This window comes from Capra hircus, chromosome 29 (assembly GCF_001704415.2).
Source record: "Capra hircus breed San Clemente chromosome 29, ASM170441v1, whole genome shotgun sequence".
Taxonomy (NCBI): domain Eukaryota; kingdom Metazoa; phylum Chordata; class Mammalia; order Artiodactyla; family Bovidae; genus Capra; species Capra hircus.
The window spans coordinates 20,289,762-20,311,703 of record NC_030836.1 but is presented as its reverse complement, the minus strand read 5'-3'; positions in this window follow the sequence as shown (position 1 = coordinate 20,311,703).

Sequence of the window (21,942 nt, the reverse complement as noted above, 5' to 3'; positions counted from 1 at the left end):
AGGTTATTTGACAATGGCCATTTTGACTGGTATTAGGTGATATTTGACTGTAGGTTTGATTTGCCTTTCTTTAATAATTAGCAATGCTTAGCATCTTTTCATGTGTCTGTTGGCCCTCTGTATGTCTTCTTTGAAGAAATATCTATTTAGGTTTTCTGTCCATTTTTTTTATCAGGGCTAGAACAGTGGGGGGCAAATGGGGAGTGATTACTACTTGCCAAGGGGTTTCTTTCGCACATGGTGAAAGAATCTAGAATTAGATTCTGATAAATTTGCACAACTCTGTGAATATATTAAAACTGTACACTTAAAATGGATGAACTGTGTGGTTTATAAATTATCTCAAGATTTTATTTTAAGATTGCTAAGTGCTAATGAGAAACATAAAATGAGGAAAAAGTTTGGCAATAACAGGAAGGTGGGAGGGGGAACAGTTACAGATAGGATGGGGAGCCCTCCCTGAGGTGACATTTTTAAGACTTGAAAAGACACGAGAGTGGGCCAGGCTACCATCTGCAGGAGGAATATTTCAGGCAGAGGGAAGAGCAAATGCAAGACCTCGAGGCAAGCCATGTGTCTGGTGTGTTTGGGGACCAGCCTGCCTGCTGATGGCCAGGGCTGTACTCCCACCCTGGTGGTTGTTTGGCCTGAGGCATCCTAGCACTGGAGCCTACAAGTGGTTGGGCAGGGCTGGGTCTTTGGGGTGTGGGGAGGGAATGATGGCTTCCAGGAGGGCTCACACAAATGAGTACTTGCCAGAGCTGCTGCTGCCCATGTCTCTGTCCCAGTCGTGAGACAGATCCAGCCCTGTCTCTGAGGGAGTCCCTCCAACACTAACAGGTAGGTCTGGCACTGTCTCTTATGAGGCCACTGCTTTTTTCCCCCTGGGTCCTCATGTGCACAGGACCTTATAGGAGCTCTTCGAGAATGAAATTTTTGTTTCCTCCACTCCAGTGGAATCCTTGCCACGAAATCCCCTATATTTCAAAGGCAGATTACCTGGGGGCTTCTTCTCTTGTAGTCAGAACCCCAGACTGGGAAGCTCAACATGGGATTCCGGACTTTCACTCCTGTGAGAAAACTTCTGTGGTATAATTATTTTCCAGTTTGTGGACCACTCACCCAGTAGGTATGGGGTTAGGTTTTATTGTGATTGTGTCCTTCCTCCCACCTTGCAAGGCATCTTCTTTGTCTTTGGACTTAGGGTATCCTTTTTCAGTAGGTTCCTATGGTTTATTTTGTCAGTCAGCATTTAGCTGTGACTTTGAAATTTTTGTAAGAAAGGGTGAGCTTATGCCCTTCTACTCCACTGTCTTGCCACCAAATCTTCATTAGAATATTTCTTATCTCCCCAATACAAACAGGCAAGTGCATAAAGAATTTTGCTTTACGTTCAAAGCCCTCTGCTATCTGATCCCACCCTAAATACCCCCTGGATATAAGAAAAGCCTATATTGCAATGAAAAGTCATGTAGTTCCAAATTGTGGGGCAATAATGCTTAAAATTCTCCAAGCCAGGCTTCAGCAATATGTGAACTGTGAAATTCCAGATGTTCAAGCTGGTTTTAGAAAAGGCAGAGGAATCAGAGATCACATTGCCTACATCCGCTGGATCATCAAAAAAGGAAGAGAGTTCCAGAAAAATATCTATTTCTGCTTTATTGACTATGCCAAAGCCTTTGACTGTGTGGATCACAATCAACTGTGGAAAATTCTGAAAGAGATGGGAATAGCAGACCACCTGATCTGCCTCTTGAGAAACCTATATGCAGGTCAGGAAGCAACAGTTAGAACTGGACATGGAACAACAGACTGGTTCCAAATAGGGAAAGGAGTACGTCAAAGCTGTATATTGTCACCCTGCTTATTTAATTTATATGCAGAGTACATCATGAGAAACGCCGGGCTGGAAGAAGCACAAGCTGGAATCAAGATTGCCAGGAGAAATATCAATCACCTCAGATATGCAGATGACACCACCCTTATGGCAGAAAGTGAAGAGGAACTAAAAAGCCTCTTGATGAAAGTAAAAGAGGAGAGCAAAAAAGTTGGCTTAAAGCTCAACATTCAGAAAAGTAGGATCATGGCATCTGGTCCCATCATTTCATGGGAAATAGATGGGGAAACAGAGGAAAAAGTGTCAGACTTTGTTTTGGGACTCCAAAATCACTGCAGATGGTGACTGCAGCCATGAAACTAAAAATGCTTACTCCATAGAAGAACAGTTTTGACCAACCTAGATAGCATATTCAAAAGCAGAGACATTACTTTGTCAACAAAGGCCCATCTTGTCAAGGCTATGGTTTTTCCAGTGGTCATGTATGGATGTGAGAGTTGGACTGTGAGGAAAGCTGAGTGCCGAAGAATTGATGCTTTTGAACTCTGGTGTTGGATAAGACTCTTGAGAGTCCCTTGGACTGCAAGGAGATCCAACCAGTCCATTCTGAAGGTGATCAACCCTGGGATTTCTTTGGAAGGAATGATGCTAAAGCTGAAACTCCAGTACTTTGGCCACCTCATGTGAAGAGTTGACTCATTGGAAAAGACTTGGATGCTGGGAGTGATTAGGGGCAGGAAGAGAAGGGGATGACAGAGGATGAGATGGCTGGATGGCATCACTGACTCTACGGACGTGAGTCTGAGTGAACTCTGGGAGTTGGTGATGAACAGGAAGGCCTGGCGTGCTGCGATTCATAGGGTCGCAAAGAGTCGGACATGACTGAGTGACTGAACTGAACTGAAGCGTCACCCAGGAGGTAATCACCTTCCTTGTGGACTTTGTCCTGTTTCTTCCAAATTTTCAGAATTTTTGAATATGCTAACACGTGTCTTTCTGTAATTTAATTATGGGAATACAACTAGTTAGAGGAAAAGTAGTGTTCTGATGATTTCATGTCGCTAAAATAGAACGCGATATGTAGGGCTTGTGGTTGAAATGGTCAGAACATATGGATTCAAGATCAAAGTTAATGTTCTGTGATTTTGAGTTTAGTCATTATCCATAGCAAAGCTTTTGAAGTTTTCTTTACTTTTTTCTTCAGATTGTGGAGTAATAATAATATAGAATATAAAAGATTAGAAAATGTGGTATAAATGAGGGTTTTCTTTTATTTTTATAGTACTATCAAAGGAAATGAAAATAGACATGCTTCTTATAAAGTTGAAGCAACTGGAAAATGACCAAGTTTGTAAGTAATTTTGTTGGTGACAGAATATTTCATTTTCTTTTTATGTTTTACTTTTATGATCAGAAATACCAATCATGTAATCTCCAGCTGCTTTTTACCACAGAGAATTTAACAATTATAATAAAAAGCAGCAAACACAATTGTTTCTTTTCAAACACCATTAAATTATCCAATGTTTCCATGAATTTTTCTAAAAATATACTAAGTAAAAAGTGAAAGTTGCTCAGTGCTGTCCAACTCTTTGAGGCCCCATGGACTATACAGTCTGTGTAATTCTCCAGGCCAGAATACTGGAGTGGGTAGCCTTTCCCTTCTCCATGGGATCTTCCCAACCCAGGGATTGAACTCAGGTCTCCTGCACTGCAGGCAGATTCTTTACCAGTTGAGCCATGAGGGAATCCCAAAATATACCATAGCTTAGCCAAAAAAATTATTAGTTCCTGCCCCTATTAAAAGTACTTATATTTTTTAATAAATTTCTGTAAAATGCATTTACACAAAGATTTTAGAATATTCTATGGCACTGTTCATGCCAACCAAAACTGTATGTGATTGTTGTTACTTTATTTAAGTAAATCTCTGAATATTTAATACCATTAAATATAACTTATTACTGATTAAAAGAGATGCTTATGATCTTCAGGAGATAAGACCCTTGGAAAATGGTAATAAACTGTGGAATTGTTAGTACTGAGAAATGTGATTGAATTCATTTTTTTCATTTAAATGCCATTCTTCCCTTTTTTCCAAACATGTATTCACTTAAAGCAGTTATTAATTCCAGGTCCTATGCAAACTTCAATGTGCTCATATCATTTAATTATCTCAACATTCATAATGTGTAGATATTATTTTCATTCCCAGCTTGTGACTAAAGATTTTGAAAAACAAATATACGAAATCATTTTCCCTTGGTCTCATAATTAAAACAAAGAAAGAAAGAGAGAGAGAACATTCTTTATTGCTAGATTACTTTGCTTTCTAATTTAAGCCTCAATGTTCTTCAGTCATCCATCCATTTCCTACATTCACCATGAAGCATTTCTTGATCATACCAAGCCAGTACTTTAAAAATACCTGCTTAGGAAATGGATGCCATTACCCATTCCTAAAATTCTTCACATATGGAGGTCTCATAGGCTGAGTATAAAATAAGCACTTAGTGTGTTTGAACATAACAGGATTCTGAAACAGTGTGATGTTTCATAATCAGCAAAAAGTCTAGTTATTTAAACTCAACATTATTTAAAATTCAAAACTCGAATCCAAATGCATGATCTGACCCAATTCAGATTTTATGTGGATAAACTAACAGATAAACCAAGAGTCTATTCAGGTCTATCATTAAGTGAAAATCCAAATGAAATTTACTACCTCTGTTGTTACATTGAATAAAATCCTTCATAACTGACTTTCCTTACAAATCAATATTCTCTATATCCTCTGAATCAGGTACCGATCAATAGCTAGCTACCCTTTACATGTCTAAAATACTAATGCAATTTTCTCACCAGGAGTCAACTGAATAAACACCAATTGTCCTAATTCTCAAACTATTTCTCTTACCATCTTTCACTGCTGATAACATCACTACGTATATCCTGACTATAAAGACTCAATCCTTTAATTAATTTAAAATATATTAATTTAAAATATTCCTGTATTTAATTAAAACAAAAAAATTATATAAATCACAGGTGTATGATTTTGAATGTTTATCATGTATCACAATAAATATTTTTAAAATGATCAATTTATATCTATTTTTGTTGATAATACTGAAATAATTTTTAATGCATTCAACAGAGCTTTCAAGTTTCAGAAATGGATATTATGAGGACAATATTTGGCATTTTGTGAATTTGTGTGAATTATGTAATGTGAATTATGTGAATTTTGTAATATTTAACTGAATTTTTTCTACTTAGAACCAATCCCCCAAGTCCAAAAAATAATGCTATAAATTTTTATTAAGATAGAATATCAAACATAAAATGCATATTGAAACATAATAAATGTATATCAAAATATAATAAATGTTTTCAAAAAGTAGCATAGTAGAAAGCTAAATGGAAAAGAACTCAGAGTTTATCCCTACAATGCCACTGATTTGCTAAACAAGTTAGTAGAGGAGCCTCAGTAAACCTATCTGCTACAGATATTATATAGGCAGAATTATTTCAGTACTCACTCTCAACTCTATTTTTTTACAAAGAGCTACTCACCTCAAAAAAAAAAAAATGTGAGAGTTCTAAGATTTTTGCATATTACTGATAATGAACTTTACCATTCTGTAAAAGAGTGCAACGGCTTTCTCTTTATTTCATAATGTTAATGATCAGAATTCTGCTGACAAATAACCTCAGTTTCTCTCAGTATATGTATGTGTACTGAAATAACTTCAGGACAAATAGTTTTTAAAAAGCAGGTTATCAAGACAAGGTTACAGATGTTTTATTGTACTAAGATTTATTTGCAGGGTGAATGTTCTACTCATCTGTAATCTAATAATATGGTGGTAATTAAGCTTGGACTTTTCTATTTAGTTGGATATTGTTCTATTCATTCATTTCTTATATTTGTCACATCTGAACTCTTAGTTTAAGATCATATTTAACAGCATTCTAACTACTGCACTTAGTGTTAGTGATAGTGTTAATTGCTCAGGCATGTCCAACCCTCTTGTGACATCATGGGCTGTAGATTGCCAGGCTCCTCTGACCATGAGATTCTCCAGGCAAGAATACTGGAGTGAGTAGCTATTTTCCTCTTCAGGGGAGCTTCTCGACACAAGATTCAAACTCGGGTCTCCTGAACTGGAGGCAGATTCTTTACTGTCTGAGCCACCAGAGAAGCCCCTATTCTAATAAGTACCTTAGTATCTCAGTAGAAGCTGAAGTATAAAATGTTTATTTGTTTGTCTCCATATAGTTCAGCTTTTCTATAATTAGTTTATTTTCTATAAACTAAGTTTCTATGGAATCTATATATATTTTCACATTTGTGTAACTTTCTCTCGCATTCACTAAACTTAATTAGCAAATAAGAAAACAATTCAGTTAAAAATTTCAGCAATTTTGTCTTGTATAGTTATTTTAATTTAATAAAAGTCACATCAATATTTAAATATAAATCATAAATAAAATGCTAATAATAAACATTGCAAAGTAAGTGGCATTGCAAGGGGAGTGGCAAAACTGCCTTCTTTTAAAAGTTGAAAAGAAACATAAACTTTGTAATACTGAAAAATCTTATTCTCACCTTTCTATCGGAGTATGTAAAAAAATTAAAAGTGGAGGTGACTATTAAACAATATCACCTATCTGCTTTCTGTTTTAAAAGGTAAATCATTTATTTGCATGAGATAAAACTTCCTTTATTTGAATTGATATCTCACAAAATTGAAAATGGTTTGATCATTTTAGTGACAAAACTAACATCTCTTTAATGAAAATCATAGTATTTATATACTAGAAAAAATTTTCAAATTTAGCTCAGCATCACACTTTTGTAAAGTTTTAAATAACCATGGTATTTTATTTTAAATAAAAGATTTCTGGAATTACAGCTATCTGAGAGTCTATGAAAAGAGGTTCTAAGACTGAGAAATGAAAACATTTCAAATTGTGTGTGTGTGTGTTTTGGTTTTTTTCCCAGAGTCTTCAAAGACTTACCAGAGCATTAGAGCTCAATAAGTGATTACAGTTTTGTAAGTATTCAGAATTTATGAGACCTCTGTGGACCTCACTGTTCTCAAGACTTTTGTTTCCTACATCCTGAAACTACTCACAGGATGCTTCCTGGTGCACACTGAACTACTAGGTCGGTGTCCTTTCAAGTTTTGAAGAAAACAAACAAACAACTCTAAGACACTATTATTCACAGATACATTCTTAGGGACTATGATTGTTATGAGTGGAGTAAAAGTGTTAAAAAACAATAATTCAAAGGATGGCAATCTTGAATCTTAAAACTCCTGATAACAATAGGTTCTATATTTTTAAAATGCTTTCCACTTACATTTTTATTTGCTCAGTTCAATAAATAAGGCATTTGAGTACATAAAAAGCAATTTTTGTTTTGCTTTTCTTCTTATATCTTAAATTGTATAGGACATCCATTTTATTTTCACTGAAATGAGCTAATTTTCAACATCATTTAATAAAACCACACTTTCTTTTGTAGAACTCAAATATTCAGAATGTTTTTTGTTTTCCAAATCTAACTGAAGACGTAAATAGTCTTAATGATATCGGTAAGTAAGACCTATCACTGAAAATATCTATGGCTCAATGAAATTTATTCAAAAGCTTAATAGCATGTCCTACTAGCAACAGTGATTAAACAATGGCATTATATTTAACTTTTCTTAATATTTTCCCTTTTATGCTCATAAAAGCAGATAACACTGTTACATAGTGTTATAGCAAATGTGTGTATTTTTATTGATTTATTTATTTTTAATTTCACAAATAATCTATTTTTGAAAATTCAATTCAATTCAGATCAGTTGTTCATTCATGTCTGACACTTAGGGACCGCATGGGCACAACAGGCCTCCCTGTCCAATATCAATTTCTGGAGCTTGCTTAAACTCATATCCATCAAGTTCGTGATGCCATCCAACCATCTCATCCTCTGTCATCCCCTTCTCCTGCCTTCAGTCTTTCCCAGCATCAGGGTCTTTTCAAATGAGTCCGTTCTTTGTATCAGATGGTAAAGTATTGGAGCTTCAGCTTCAGAATCAGTCCTTCCAATGAATATTTCAGACTGATTTTTTTTAGGATGGAGTGGTTGGATGAGCTTGCAGTCCCAGGGACTCTCAAGAGTCTTCTCCAATACCAAGGGGCAAAAGCATCAATTTTTTGGTGCTCAGCTTTCTATATGGTCCAACTCTCACATACATACAAGACTATTGAAAAAAAAACAGAGCTTTGATTAGATGGTCCTTTGTTGGCAACGTAATGTCTCTGCTTTTTAATATGCTGTCTAGGTTGGTCATAGCTTTACTTCCAAGCAGCAAGTGTCTTTTAATTTCATGGCTGCAATCACCATCTGCAGTGATTTTAGAGCCCAAGAAAGTAAAGTTTGTCACTGTTTCCATTGTTTCCCCATCCATTTGCCATGAAGTGATGGGACCAGATGCCATGATCTTAGTTTTTTGAAGGTTGAGTTATAAGCCACTCTCCTCTTTCACTTTCATCAAGAGGCTTTTCAGTTCCTCTTTGCTTTCTGCCATAGGGTGGTGTTATCTGCATATCTGAGGTTATTGATATTTCTCCTGGAAATTTTGATTCCAGCTTGTGCTTCACCTGGCCCAGCACTTCACATGAAATACTCAGCATATAAGTTAAATAAGCAGGGTGACAATATACAGACTTGACGTACTCCTTTGCCTATTTGGAACCAGTCTGTTGTTCCATGTTCGGTTCTAACTGTCGCTTCTTGACCTGCATAAAGATGTCTCAGGAGGCAGGTAAGGTGGTCTACTATTCCCATCTCTTTGAGAATTTTCCACTCTTTTTTGTGATCCACACAGTCAAAGGCTTTATCATAGTCAATAAAGCTGAAATAGATGTTTTTCTGGAACTCTCCTGCTTTATGATAATCCAGTGGATGTTGACAACTTGATCTCTGGTTCCCCTGCCTTTTGTAAATTCAGTTTTGACATCTGAAGTCCTTGATTCATGCACTGTTGAAGCCTGGCTTGGAGAATTTTGAGCATTGCTTTGCTATCATGTGAAAGAAAGTGAAAGTGAAGTCGCTCAGTCATGTCCTACTCTCTGTGACCCCAAGGACTGTAGCCTACCACGATCCTCCGTCCATGGCATTTTCCAGGCAAGAGTACTGGAATGGGTTGCCATTTCCTTCTCCAGAGGATCTTCACAACCCAGGGATCAAACCTGGGTCTCCTGCACTGTGGGCAGATTCTTTACCATCTGAGCCACCAAGGGAGTATGCTAGCATGTGAGATGAGTGGAATTCAGTGGTAATTTAAAAATTCTCTGGCTTTGCCTTTTTTTGGGATTGGAATGAAAACTGACCTTTCCCAGTCCTGTGGCCACTGCTGAGTTTTCCAGTTTTGCTGGCATATTGAGTGCAGCAGTTTAACAGCAGCATCTTTTAGGACTTAAAATAGCTCAGCTGGAATTCCATCCCTCCACTAATTTTGTTCCTAGTGATGATTCCTAAGGCCCACTTGACTTCACATTCCAGGATGTCTGGCTCTAGGTGAGTGATCACACCATCATGGTTATCTGGGTCATTCTGTGTATTTTTGCCACCTTTTCTTAATATTTTCTGCTTCTGTTAGGTCCATACCATTTCTGTCCTTTATTGTGCCAATCTTTGCATGAAATATTCCCTTGGTACCTCTAATTTTCTTGAAGAGATCTCTAGTCTTTCCCATTATATTATTTGCCTCTATTTTGTTGCACTAATCACTGAGGAGTGTTTTCTTATATCTCCTTGCTATTCTTTGGAACTCTGTATTCAGATGGGTATATCTTTCCTTTTCTCCTTTGGCTTTAGCTTCTCTTCTTTTCTCACCTATTTGTAATGCCTCCTAAGACAACCATTTGGCCTTTTTGCATTTCTTTTTCTTGGGGATGGTCTTGATCACTGCCTCCTTTACAATGTCACCAACCTCCATCCATAGTTCTTCATGTCTTCTATCAGATTTAATCCCTTGAATCTACTTGTCACTTCTAGTTTATAATCATAAGGGATTTTATTTACATCATACCTGAATGGTATGAAATTCCATACCAGGTTTGAAATTTTTCACTCAGGTGGAGGTTATGCAAATATTCCCAAGAGGATGAATTTTAATGTGTTCTTTTGCTTGAAACATTTCTGAATGGAATTAGTCACTGAGAAATGGACACACTAAGCAATCTCAGAACCTCTTATCCCACAATTAAATCCATCATCTAATCTAGAAAACAATAAGAACATTTTAAAAAGTACCTTTTAGTAAAAACTATCCATATATTTTTTTTCTCTGCCTTGGTAAATGAATGTTTACAATCTATTGCAAAAAATTACTTTGAAAATATTACCTATAATAATTTATTATAAAGTATAACATGGGCCAGTTTTTATAAGAAACATTTTCAGCTCAGTTCAGTTCAGTCACTCAGTCGTGTCTGACTCTTTGCAACCCCAGGAATCGCAGCACACCAGGCCTCCCTGTCATCACCAACTCCCGGAGTTCACTCAGACTCACGTCCATCGAGTCTGTGATGCCATCCAGCCATCTCATCCTCTGTCGTCCCCTTCTCTTGCCTCCAATCCCTCCCAGCATCAGTGTTTTCCAATGAGTCAACTCTTCGCATCAGGTGGCCAAAGTATTGGAGTTTCAGCTTTAGCATCAGTCCTTCCAATGAACACCCAGGACTGATCTCCTTCAGAATGGACTGGTTGGAATTCCTTGCAGTCCAAGGGACTCTCAAGAGTCTTCACTAACACCACAGTTCAAAAGCATCAATTCCTCGGCACTCAGCTTTCTTCACAGTCCAACTCTCACATCCATACATGACCACGGGAAAAACCATAGTCTGGACTAGTCAGACCTTTTTTTGGCAAAGTAATATCTCTGCTTTTCAATATACTATCTAGGTTGGTCATAAATTTCCTTCCAAGGAGTAAGTGTCTTTTAACTTCATGGCTGCAATCACCATCTACAGTGATTTTGGAGCCCCAAAAAATAAAGTCTGACACTGTTTCCACTGTTTCCCCATCTATTTCCCATGAAGTGATGGGACCAGATGCCATGATCTTCATTTTCTGAATGTTGAGCTTTAAGCCAACTTTTTCACTCTCGTCTTTCATTTTCATCAAGAGCCTTTTTAGTTCCTCTTCACTTTCTGCCATAAGGGTGGTGTCATCTGCATATCTGAGGTTATTGATATTTCTCCTGGCAATTTTGATTCCAGCTTATGCTTCTTCCAGCCATGCTTTTCCATGATGTACTCTGCATATAAGTTAAATAAGCAGGATGACAATATACAGCCTTGACATACTCCTTTTCCTATTTGGAACCAGTCTGTTGTTCCATGTCTAGTTCTAACTGTTGCTTCCTGACCTGCATATATTAAATATTATTAAAACTTCAGAAAAAAATAATCTCATGCTTTTTTCAGTTTTATATATATTTGGAAGACATATGAGTCTTTGGTATTAAAATAAACAAACACAAAACTCACCTTACTTTCCAATCTACTTTTCAACATCCAAAGTGTATATACTGGATTCTATGAGATCAAAGGAAAGGAAAATAAAAAAAAAATGTGATGACCAAATATAATATACGCCACAATTACATTCAAAGTCAAATGGTAATAGAAAGCCACTTTTGAGAACTATTTTGGCCATGTAAACTTACTGCTCAATATAAATCTCATAAAGCTGATATATTCTTTGAGGACAGCCAAAAAGTTACATCACTTTGCCAACAAAGGTCCATCTAGTCAAAGCTATGGTTTTTTCAGTAGTCACGTATGGATGTGAGAGTTGGACCATAAAGAATGGTGAGCAGAGAGTCCCTTGGACTGCAAGGAGATCAAACTAGTCAATCCTAAAGGAAATCAGCCCTGAGTATTCATTGGCATGACTGATGTTGAAGCTGAAACACCAGTACTTTGGCCACCTGATGCAAATAACTCACTCACTGGAAAAGACTCTGATGCTGGGCAAGATTGAAGGCTGGAGGAGAAGGGGATGACAGAGGATGAGATGGTTGGATGGCATCATTGATGGAGACAGTTTGAGTAAGCTCTGGGAGTTGGTGATGAGCAGGGAAGTCTGGCATGCTATAGTCCATGGGGCCACAAAGAGTCGGACATGACTGAGAGGCTGAACTGATTTGAACTGAAAAAGCTACATGGCAGGCACTATGAGAGTCATTCTATAATTGTATCATGTTCATTATCTTTATTTTAATACACACAGAACCTCTAAAGGATGAATGCTACAGTTGCACTATCATATTGATGAGGATTCTATGATATGAAAGATTAAATTAATTATTCCAACATAACACAGTTAAATAGTAAAACCCTTGTCAGTCTATCTCCAAAATTTTTATTCATCATCAGCTTATATGATCTGCTAAAGTGACTTACATGAAGAAGATCCTTCATGGTCTATGTACATAATCATGTGCTTCAAAGTACTGTTAATGCTTATCTCTTGCAATGTTCAAAAACATCCTTGAATAGCACCCACTGTCCAGCTACAAATACACACTTCCAAGGATAGAATTTAGGGGTCACAATTTAATCCATAGCAGGTGCCAGTTAGGGAATTTCTAGCCCTGGGGAGAGGGATATTTAAAGGGCATGACAAATGACTTTTTGCAGCTGAGGGAGTGGCATCTCTTTAGTGCAGCATAAAATGGCACAACATATGGAACTCTCTTAAGCCAAATCTGGGGAAACATATACTATTACCTTCTTGGGATTTTAGCTTACTCTTTAAACTATAAAATAAATCTTCATGAGGAATTGGAAAATTTTCAATTTTTGATACTCACCCTTATCTAGACAATTGGGAAAATCTATAAGATGATATCAGAACTAGGAATAGAGCCCTTGTATCCAAACTTTTAGAATCTCTCATTCAAATCATGTAGCTAATTCTGGCAATGCTATTTAAGTAACTTGAGTTCAAGAACATTTAAATTTGACAAACTCAAACCAAGAGAACACGAAGCAACTAACAATGCCTTCAGATACTGGAAACTGCTCTCTGGAAGAAAACTGAGAGTTGACTTGTATTGTCTAGAGGGTAGAATGAAGATCATTTGGTGGGAGTCACTAGGAAAATATTTTTTAAAGTCTGTTTTAACAATTATATTATTCATTACGTTAATGCTTTGCATTATAAGAATGAGAGCAACATGTTTGCAGAGGAACAAACAAGTTGAACAGCAACTTAGAGAAAAAAATAAAGCACACAGGGAGAAATCAAACACTGATTAGATATTTGAACTATATGAACTTCAAAGTTTCTTCAAACTCTGAAAGCTAATATTCTGTAATAAAGAAGATTATTGTAGTTTAATTCAGTATGAATGAAAGACGCTGAAATACAGACTCATTTAGATACTAGAAAGTGAGATGATATTATTCAATAATTTTTCAGCTCATAATTGAGAATACAAAGCCACTCAACTAGTAGGCAAAGCTACTACTGTGCCCACATTCAAAATTATCTCTTGAATCCTAATGAAATATTAAAATAATATTACTTTAATTGTCCCTCGTTAAGCATGGAGAGTAAAACTTACAGCATACACATTTAGAGTTCAGATACTGAGTATTTTATTTTATTTTATAACAACAGAAATATATTTATTTAGCAAAGATTTTAAAATAAGATACCAAGTATTTTAACATCTTTCAAGAATCCAATATATCTGTTAATAGTCAACAAGTTCTAAATATATTTTGAATTATTAAACTTACTTCTATAACTAAAACAAAACAGTTCATTAAAAATAATTCAAGCTGCAATTTTATGACCAAGTTGCAGAATGAAAAAAGACAATCTAATAAAGTACTACTCTTCTCCCCTAAGCTACTCAAACCTACACACCTGTAATAAGAGAAAGAGGAAGAGACCAGGAGCTACCAGGAGTTGGAGAGATGAGAGAGCCAGAGTTGGTTCCACCAGGACACCACCCAAGCCTATATCTCAGACTGCCCCTGAATAGAGTCTTTGAAGATATTAGTGCCCTTGAGTCATTGTCCTTGAGGAGTCATTACCCCTGAATCCATTCTGACTTGCAGTATCTGAGAACAAAGTCCTTCCTAACAAGTTATCCTTAAAGCCAAGGACAGGAAAAGGGAGAGATGGGTTAAGTTAATGTTACTTTCTTCTTTTTTCATGTCCCCAAATATGTTATACCTTTATTTCTCCTTTTAGGTAACTGACAAAAAGTATCCCATCAAGATATGAGGTGTATTAGGGAACATTGAAATAGGTGAAGTTCAATTTACTCAAGTTCTTATTGAATCTGTTTTAAAATACAACTAAACTTTCTATGTTTTTCATTAAAGAACAAATATAAGTTCTGCGATAACCATTACCAAGTCTATTCCATTAACATTTTAAAACATCATTTTTGTTGATCTTTAAGTAAGAACCAGGAACAGATTGCTCCCCCAAATAGACTATCTTATGTGTTTATAACACTTAAAAGTAACATCAGCTCATACACTATCAGATATTCAATATTCTCACAAAGTTGCAAAACAATATATACTGATGCTTAAATTCCTATATGTGGATATTTGGAAACAATTATTAGAAGTTCAACATGTATTTCTTTATGTAAATTACATTTTCCCACAGTATCAATATTTTTATATTAAGAAAATACATATGGCTGTCATTTCTAAATAACAGAAATATTGTCTTGGGCGGAGGGAAAGCCTCCAATTTTCCCAATAAAAGAAGTATATATATATATGTATATATTCATTTATACACATGCAACTTCCAAATCTCATGCTGAATTATTGTCTTGAAACTAGCTGAACCACATGAGTAGAAGCCAGGCTTTGTAGTTTCTTAACCTTTTTAAAAATTTTGACTCATTATGCAAAATAAGGTCTCTCTTATGCCTGTTATTAGAAACTAAATAATTTTAAGATACATGTGTAATTCACAGAGGAAAATATGAAGAATAAAAAAGGTAAAAAGAATTGCTGAGTAGATGCCTGATAGATCAAAACATCCAAAATATGGATAATATATCCTAATATGAGACTATATGAATAGGCTTATAGCTATATGAATATAAGTATGATGTAATCAAACTAATAAATTTTACTTGAAGTGCATGGGAAATTGCTCTAAAAGAACAAATGAACATTTAAGTAAATGTTCAATAAATCAGAGTTGCTTAAAAGCAGAATAAGAAAATAACCATTGTTTTCCATGGGAATTTATTGGGAGAGAACTTCTGCTTGATGTGAAGTAGGAGACAGAACAAAACACAAAAGTAATAGATTTTGTACATTAGCAAGTTTAAATAGCCTGAATTATAAACACTCTAAATGAAGATGTTCCTCAAAGCAATGCATTTTACAGTTCAAAATCCATTTCAAGATGTTTAATAAGATTTCATTTAATTTGCGCTCTTTTGAAACTGTTCACCAGGCAAAAAAGAAAATCTGTCACCATTTGTTTGGCCAGCTTCAAATCTTATTGTTTCCTACTGATAAAAAATAAAATTTACATGGCCTAGTTTATTTCATATGTTTATTTTAACTATTCTATTACTATTAGGACATGAATGAATTGAAATATTTTATTTATAAAAAAGAACAAGGTCAAATGGATGAGTTGTTATTTAGAGCTCACTACTGAGATCAAAAGTATATTTCAATCTACCAAGGATAAAATGTGTATTTCAATCTACCAAGAAATTATGATGTCATATTGTCCTACAAAATTCGGCACTAGTATATTTTAATTATTTTCAGTGACTCTATTATAGAAAAACCCAACACATAGGTGAGTAAATTACAGAGAATATAATTTTACTGCAGTTTAAAAGTCTGTGTTGTTATGAAAGACAGTAAATTCAAGATGACTTCTTGTTTCAGTACCTTAATTTATCATAATAGTAATTTTTTAAATTATTATAGTCAGACTAATAATGGTATTGAAAACATAATTTATAGAATACTTTCACACACGTCCTTATCAATTGATCCTCACAACAACCTTCTGGGCAAGAAAGGAAAAGCATTACTTCTACCATTTTATAGATGACAAAACAAAAGCATAAGAATCTGTTAGGCTGGTCACAGTCAATTCACCTAAATAAGTAATATTTGTTCACTATATCAGGCTTCCCTTGTGGCTCAGCTGGCAAAGAATCTGCCTGCAATGCAAGAGACTTGGGTTTGATCCCTGGGTTGGGAAGATCCCCTGGAGAAGGGAAAGGCTACACACTCCAGTATTCTGGCCTAAAGAATTCCATGGACTATATAGTCCAGGGCTGCAAAGAGTCAGGCACTACTGACTTTCACTTACACTTTCATTCGTAATATCACATGGCCCTAGAGTCATGGCCTGGGACTTACAATTGTTGTAGTTAATTACACATTCAATTATAAGCAAAATCATGATGTGACTAAATATACCAAGGAAATATTTGCAAGTAATTATATCTATCTCAAGCAAGAGAAACATGGGTTAAATTTGTATCTTTTTCTTGAGTTGATGGTATTTTAGCTGATAAAAGTATATAGGACTGAGTCACTTTCTTGTCATGATTCATGCTCCTCTTCTAAAGATATCTACAGTTAACTTATAGAGTATACTTCTTGAATTAATATTATTCCCTAGAATTCTTTTGCTTCAAGATTATAAATGGTGTTTCCACTCCAAGTAACATCAGGCCTATAAATTATTATTATTATTCAGTCTTACAGCCTAAGTGCAAATCTTTATCTGCTCATTGTTTTTATTTCTGCTTTTTACACTGCTTCCTAATTCCTTCATTTATATCTGTTTTTGTGCTGTCTTCTTTAGTTTTCCGTTCTCTTTGCACTGCTCTACTATTTAATGTTTCCTAAGTTTTATCAGTCCCTGTTATGTATTTTATATTCTTTCATCTAATTTTTTCAACAGTATTTCATCTTCGTTCTCGATGTCATCCTGTCTTCCTGAATTCCTCTTGGCTGTGATTCAATATCTTTTCTCTTCCAAGTCACATGACTCAAAAGACATTAGTGCATCTTTTCTCACTTTGTGTCAGTCATCAGCCCAATGTAATTTTGCTTTCTATCCTGGTATTTTATGTCACTAATGACTTCCCAATTACCAAATCACATAGACAGTTTTTGGACTTTGTCTTTCTGCCACTCTCAGCTAAACTTAAATACATTTAGGTAGATGTATGCAGTGACATACTATGAAAGCATTAAAAAGAATGAACTAATTTTCTGTTTTGGTATGAAAAGGCAGTCTTACCTGTGGAAATAGAATCTCTGGTGTACTTTTCAGCTATGTTGTAAACTACTACTTAAGCTAAAATGTTTAAAATGAACCATGTACAATTTCCTTCCCTATAGACATTTTGTTATGGGACTATTGTCCAGTATTTATAAGATCATGACAATAATAAAGCAAAATCTACTCTTGCTGGAAATAACACGTTGGACTTCTTTCACAATTACTGCCCTAGATGGCCACTGAGGTCAACTTGACTTTAATGTGCAGTACTGTAATTAACTCAGGCAAAAATACTGAGTGACAGTGAGTAGGAAGTGTTACCCAGCCAAATCCCAAGGCTATAAATTATACAAGAAAGCTAAATCTTGCCTTGAGCAGCAGTCTTTGGTAGAAGGCATACTGTTCAACATCCAGAAATGAAAAAATTGTAATTCTGTTAATTATGAGTGTTTAAAGTTCAAAACTTTTATTAGCTTATTTTTCAAGAAACTATGTGAAGACTAGTAGGTTGGATTATTCCTGGTTTTGGACGTGTATCTAAGATATAGTTGAAAATAACAGTTTCCACCATGTCTTCTAGCTTTAAAATGCTCTGAGTATGATTATTTCTACTCAAGTTTCAGTGGCAAAGGAAGAGGCAGATTGAGACTATGTACCTGCAAAGAAACCTAAAAAAAAAAAAAAAAAGCATTGCAGTAATAAAATCTGTTATTTCTTACATGACTAAATGTGTTAAGTTAAAGAAACAGTGTCTTCATTACTATGTAGCTACCATTATGCCTAGTTCAGTGAGCAGCTTTTCAAAAACCATTTGCTGGTTGCCTCTGAGTCCCCTGCTGATCTTGCCATTTGATTCTCCATCTCTCTAGGCCCAGAACATAATCAAGTAGACACATACTAGAGAGTAGAAAACCATATAGTCTATTAAGGGTATTTACATTTATACTGCTTTGTTTTAAAAGCATTCTAGAGGCATCATAAAAATACCAAAAATCAAAAGGAAAAAACAATTTGCACTTCCCTGCAAATCAACTTTTTATATATTTGCTCCATTTCCATTTTTTATATATGCATCAACAAATTTGCATATCCATAATCATAGGCTGTATATAATTTTTATTCTTCATGGAATATATCTTAACCTGAAATATTTGAAGGTGTGTTGTGTACTGCAACCTTAAACATTTAAAGAGAAATTAGCTGAGTAAGTGTACTTTATCGAGGAAATTAAAAATTAAATTGATAGATTATTTTGAAATGTAAATAAATAAACAAATGTTGAGGGGAGTTGCAAACAATGGTTTTAAAGTTTAAATCAGTTCAGTTCAGTTCAGTCACCCAGCCGTGTCTGACTCTTTGTGACCCCATGAACTGCAGCACGCCAGGCCTCCCTATCTATCACCAACTCCCAGAGTTTACTCAAATTCATGTCCACTGATTCAGTGATGCCATACAACCATCTCATCCTCTGTCATCCCCTTCTCCTCCTGCCTTTAATCTTTCCCAGCATCTGGGTCTTTTCAAAAAAGTCAGTTCTTCACATCAGGTGGCCAAAATATTGGAGTTTCAGCTTCAGCATCAGTTGTTCCAATGAATATTCAGGACTGATCTCCTTTAGGATGGACTGGTTGGATCTCCTTACAGTCCACGGGACTCTCAAGAGTCTTCTCCAACACCACAGTTCAAAAGCATTAATTCTTTGGTGCTCAGCTTTCTTGATAGTCCAACTGTCACATCCATACATGACTACTGGAAAAACCATAGCCTTGACTAGACGGACCTTTGTTGACAAACTAATGACTCTGCTTTTTAATATGCTATCTAGGCTGGTCAAAGCTTTTCTTCCAAGGAGTAAGCATATTTTTATTTCATGGCTGCAGTCACCATCAGCAGTGATTTTGGAGCCCAGAAAATAAAGTCTGCTACTCTTTCTACTGTTTCTCCATCTATTTGCCATGAAGTGATGGGACTGAATGCCATGACCTTTGTTTTCTGAATGTAGAGCTTTAAGCCAACTTTTTCACTTTCCTCTTTCACTTTCATCAGGAGGTTCTTTAGTTCTACTTCACTTTCTGCCATAAGGGTGGTGCCATCTGCACATCTCTGTTTCTATAACACTATAACACCAAACATACATATATAATGTCAAAAACAATGAAATACTTAGGAATAAGCTTAATCAAAGAGGTGAAAGATCTCTACACTGATAATTACAAGACAGCAGTAAAATTAATTGGCAGAGACAGGAATAAATGGAATGATATCCCTGTTAAAATGTTCACTTAACCCAAAGCTACCTATAGATTCAACACAAACTCTACCAAAAGGCCAACGATGACTTTTTATAGAAGTAGAAAAAAAAATCCTAAAATGTTTACTACTACTACTAAGTCGCTTCAGTCATGTTCGACTCTGTGCGACCCCAGAGACGGCAGCCCACCAGGCTCCCCCATCCCTGGGATTCTCCAGGCAAGAATACTGGAGTGGGTTGTCATTTCCTTCTCCAATGCATGAAAGTGAAAAGTGAAAGTGAAGTCACTCAGTCATGTCCAACTCCTAGCGACCCCATGGCCTGCAGCCTACCAGGCTCCTCTGTCCATGGGATTTTCCAGGCAAGAGTACTAGAGTGGGGTGCCATTGCTTTCTGTTTATGGGACCACAAAACCCCAAATAACCGAAGAAATCCTAAGAAAGAATGAAGGGGCAAACATCACCTTCCCTGATTTGGTACTGAAAACACATGGATTTTCTTTTCTTATTTCTTTATTCTCTTTAAGAGAAGGAGACATGGGAGTGCCTGTTGGAAGTTTGAAGGGTCAAGATGTGTGAAATAAATGTCTAAGAGAGTAGGGGAATGAATTCACCAGCTTATGTAAGTAGGATATGTGGCATCTACTGAAGGCTCATATGGTTATAAATTTAAATTGAGACCAGTTTTTAGCTTGCTTATTTTTCTGTATTGACGGGGAAAGAGTGAAGAAATAGCAGTACTGAACTCAGATTGGAGGTATGTTAGATGGATTCTCAGACAGAAATAGAGGCAACAGAGTTAAGACAGTGACAATTATCTTATTGAAGATAAAGCAGGGAAAGAGTAGAAAAAGAATACAAGATAGATGATAGGCAGTGGAAAGACTAACAGATAGGTTATGCCAGTGAGGCAAATGTTATTTGAAGTTGGGGTATTAAAATAAGTGAAATGGAGAAAGAGTAGGCAGTCAATGGAAAGGGTGATGCTTTAAGAAGTTTGGAAGATGTGAAATTACTAGAATGAAGAAGATAAGGCCATGGTGATGTTAGGAAGGGGATTGAGGGTTGCAGGAGATATTCTAAAGATGTAAGAAGCTAGAGAACTGGAGGGGGGGAGAGAGAGGAGAGACAGAGAGAATATTGTTGGTAAATGAAGGCGGATATCAAAGATTCTAGGAACAAGGTATGATAGAGGCAATATAAGGATGGCGGAGCCTGGTGGGCTGCCGTCTATGGGGTCGCACAGAGTTGGACACAACTAAAGCGACTTAGCAGCAGCAGCAACCTGATGCAATTAGCTTCAAATGAGGATGACAGGGAGGAGAGAGTAACAGTCATATGCAAATATAAGATTTAGCTGGCATATTCTCTGAAATGTAAAGTTGTACTAGTATATGAGGCAGTGTCCCCAGATGACATCCAGTTTTCTATTAGGGTGAGAAAGGAGAAATTCAGACAGGACATTAGGAAAGAAACAACTTTGCTGAAGCCATATTATGAATTCTAGGGGTCATAAATAAAAAGTTGGGGTAATCAGGAAGATACCATCAGAAAGAGTTTACAGAGATGAATGAAGTATAAACTATGAGTACTGGATATTCTGTGATTACTGAGGTTAGCCTTGTACATCACCATGGCCTTATCTTCTTCATTCTAGTAATTGCACATCTTCCAAACTTCTTAAAGCATCGCCGTTTCCATTGATTGCCTACTCTTTCCATTTCACTCATTTTAATACCCCAACTTCAAATAAAATTTTCCTCACTGGCATACCCTATCTGTTAGTATTTCCACTGCCTATCATCTATCTTATATTCTTTTCCTACTTTTTTCTTATACCTGTTATACTTATAACAGGTATAAGACAGGGTGAATTCATCCTGAAAGTCTCTAAAAAGGGGTCAATGATCCATTTTAATTATAACCTCCTTCCTGGAACTGGTCTCTTAGGTTGAGATAGTCATTTGCATAGTATGAGTAGAAAGAAAGGGAAATCCTGCCAAAATTTGCAGTGCTGTATGGGTTCCCTTTTTAAACCTGCCAACTACAATGTCAGTGCCAAGCAATTACACTATTTCTCAAAGGTGGAAAGTTATAATATAGTTGCTAAATTTACAATTTTGTGTATATTTTGAGATAGTTGATGAGAGAGTTTGAAATGGTCTTCTGTTAAACAACAGGATTCCTTTTAAGTATATTTTTATGTGTTTTTAAATAATACAATGAAATATTTAAATGATAAATATTTCATGTATTTGTCTGTCCTATAATTCAATCTCTTGTTTCTTGGCGAGGAAAAATGTAAAATAGTTTCTTTCCTATTTTCATTTATTCTTTTTCTTCCTCATCATTGGAATCAGGTATAAATAGATAAAACCACATGTTATCTAAAACTAAAAACCTAAAAACACTTACAACATTGTATATCAGCTCAGTTCAGTTCAGTTACTCAGTCGTGTCCGACTCTTTGTGACCCCATGAACTGCAGCACGCCAGGCCTCGCTGTCCATCACCAATTCCCAGAGTTCAC